General features: G+C 43.4%; 1 long non-coding RNA gene across 1 annotated transcript in view; it reads left to right on the plus strand.

Moving 5' to 3' along the window:
* LOC123509068 overlaps nucleotides 1–3,195 on the plus strand; it is a 5,446-nt gene that overhangs the window by 42 nt on the left and 2,209 nt on the right. Inside the window, exons 1-2 of the long non-coding RNA XR_006676112.1 lie at nucleotides 1–167; nucleotides 462–643. The exon at nucleotides 1–167 is cut by the window's left edge and continues 42 nt beyond it. This is a non-coding gene — a long non-coding RNA (uncharacterized LOC123509068). The remainder of the gene's footprint in view (nucleotides 168–461; nucleotides 644–3,195) is intronic.

Here is a 3,195-nt window from a genome sequence, read left to right on the forward strand (position 1 = left end):
ACCAAGCTACAGTGGTCTCCTCACTACCCACTCCACTAGTTTAGCTCTCCCGTCTCGTCTCTACCTCACTCATAATTCACTGGGGTCTACGTGTCTCCCTGGCTGGCTGGCTGACGTGTTGCGTTCTTGCCTTGCCTCTCCTCCCTCACTGCAAGTGCCAAGTGAAGGTAATTTAATATCCCAAACTGTCTTAATCCCTTCTATATCATGACGCGTTTCCATATCCATTGTGTCTAACTATTTAACGACTTTATGCAGCTTCAGAAACTCATGTGGGGATTGAAATAGTGAAAACTGTGGCCATTAAAATTCTGAACGCCTTAGACCTTTCCTAATCTCTCTCTCTCTCTCTCTCTCTCTCTCTCTCTCTCTCTCTCTCTCTCTCTCTCTCTCTCTCTCTCTTTTTTTTGTTGTACTGTCCTTTTTTTTTAAAGCAAGTCTGTCCTTTTTTTCATGTGTAGTGTCTGGCAACCCTGCCGTAGTCAGCCCGGCGGCCGGACAGTTTACCATGAGCCGCGCTGCCCTTGGCAGGACAAGGCCCTGGCCGTGAGGGACAGTGAGTGGTGGAGATGAAGATACCGATAATAGTGATATCTATAGTAGCGAAGAGTATATTGTGTGTGTAGCCTCTCAGTAATCAGAGGTTAATATTAGGTGGAATAGAGACTGAGACTAAAGAATAAAGAATAAATAGGAGAGTGTGTCAGCTGATAGGTACTGAGCGGAGCGGCGCGAGAGATAGATAGATAGAGAGGGTGGGACGGGGGTGGAGGCGGAAATATGAGGGACATGGGGAGGGACGGAGTGGGGACAGACGGGAAGGTGTAGTGTGGGTCGCAGACCAGCTGATACGTGAGAGGCACCTGTAACTAATGACAACTAGGTATCACTTAAAAAAGGATGGCAGATGTCACTTTTGTTTGAAATACTGGAAGGAAAACTGCTTCGTGAAATAGGAAGCCGATATACATACATACATGCATACATACATGCATGCATGCCGTACATACATACATAAATATATACACATATGAGTATATTTTTAACATTGTTGCCAAACGCTTCCGCTCAGTGTGGTCGGAACCCATAGTGAACCAGGAATGCCATGTGTGTCCTTTTAAGGACAGCCTGTCCTTTTTTGAGCCTGTTTGTCCTTAAGTTTTCTTGTAAAAAAGGACAGTCAAAATCTGTCCTTTATTGTCCTTTTTCCAGCAATTTTTTTTTCATTGTTAACCACGGATCCGGTCAAACCTTCAAACACGCAGTCAATAAATTTGTTTCTGCAACTTCCTATCTTTTTATTGTTTTATCATATTTGTTCTTGTATTATATAAAAATAAATTTAGCATATTATAATCTTATGATTTTTGTGTGGGATGGCAGACTGGTAATTATAATAAGTAACCGGCAGCCTAAATGTTGCTAAATTACATATAACCCTGCAGGTTCTCTCTCTCTCTCTCTCTCTCTCTCTGCTGTTATACACTTATAAACACACACACACACACACACACACACACACACACACACACGGCCCGGTAGCTCAGTGGTTAGAGCGCTGGTTTCACAAGCCAGAGGACCGGGGTTCGATTCCCCGGCCGGGTGGAGATATTTGGGTGTGTCTCCTTTCACGTGTAGCCCCTGTTCACCTAGCAGTGAGTAGGTACGGGATGTAAATCGAGGAGTTGTGACCTTGTTGTTCCGGTGTGTGGTGTGTGCCTGGTCTCAGACCTATCCCAAGATCGGAAATAATGAGCTCTGAGCTCGTTCCGTAGGGTAACGTCTGGCTGTCTCGTCATAGACTGCAGCAGATCAAACAGTGAATTACACACACACACCTACAGGCCTATCCGAAGATCGGAAATAATGAGCTCTGAGCTTGTTCCGTAGGGTAACGTCTGGCTGTCTCGTCAGAGACTGCAGCAGATCAAACATACACACACACACACACACACACACATCCGAAGATATATATATATATATATATATATATATATATATATATATATATATATATATATATATATATATATAAGAAAGAATGCACATGTTTACAGGCAGACAAACAGATACACAGACAAACAGGCATATAACAGATAGACAGGATCATCATTTCCTCCTCTTTTATCATCCTCATTTCTCTTCTCTTCCTATTCCTCCTTTTTTTTTCTTTTTCTCTTCTTCCCTATTTCTTTTCTCTTCCTCTTATCCTTCTCTCTTAATTCTTTTTCTCTTTCCTATCCTTTTTCACTTTCTCCTGTCCTTTTCTCCTTTTCCCTATCTCTTTTATCTTCCTCCTGTCCTTTTCTTTTAATTCCTTTTCTCCTTTTCCCTATTTTTTTTTTCTTTTTGTCTCCCTCTTCCTCCTCCTCCTCCACCACCACCACCACCACCACTACACACAACCAACACGGAAGTCACAATCAAAGCACATTACATCAACAACTCTCCTTTGAGATTATAACACACCTCAAAAGTAACCCATAATAACGAGTGACTCTTTAAGGTACCACCGTCATTGCCTGCTGTCGGAACCCAGGCGGTGCAGAGGAGCTTAAAAGTGTTCAGGTAATGTGGTCTTTTGTGTCATAATATTTTGATACCTCTAGTCGTCTTGAAATTTTACTATCTGTACATAAAACATTACTTTCTTTAGATTTTATCTAATCATTTATCATTCCTCTTAATGCCTGTAGTTGTCTTCAAATCTTAGTATCTGTACATAAAACATTACTTCTGTGGGTATGTAATGTAATATATTATATCATATGTATTCCCTGTACCTCTGATTATCATACGCCTGGCAACCCTACGTAAGCCTCAGTCTTGCTGGCGTCTCCAAGGCAGGCAGGCAGGCAGGCGTATGGGGGTCCTTCCAAGGCTTTCTCTGTGTTCCTCTGCTTGAATACACATACTCCAGTTAGTACGTGTTTCTATGAAGAACCTTCACCTTCGTGGCTGTACTGACTGTCCCGACAGCTACCCAACACCACATGGCGCAGTGAGTAGTAGGATCACGGGTCTTCCCGACGCCATCGCCGCCACGCCAGCAGGGACTCCACTGCCTCTTCACGCCCTTCCCTGGGTTTTACGGAGCTTCAGTGACTCTTGTGTGTGACAGTGTGTGCGGTGTCGTGCTTTTGCGTGCAGTGTTTTGCGTTGTAGTCTTCCCTCGCCGTTGACAAGGGACGCTAC

The sequence above is a fragment of the Portunus trituberculatus genome, chromosome 26 (genome assembly GCF_017591435.1).
Source record: "Portunus trituberculatus isolate SZX2019 chromosome 26, ASM1759143v1, whole genome shotgun sequence".
Taxonomy (NCBI): domain Eukaryota; kingdom Metazoa; phylum Arthropoda; class Malacostraca; order Decapoda; family Portunidae; genus Portunus; species Portunus trituberculatus.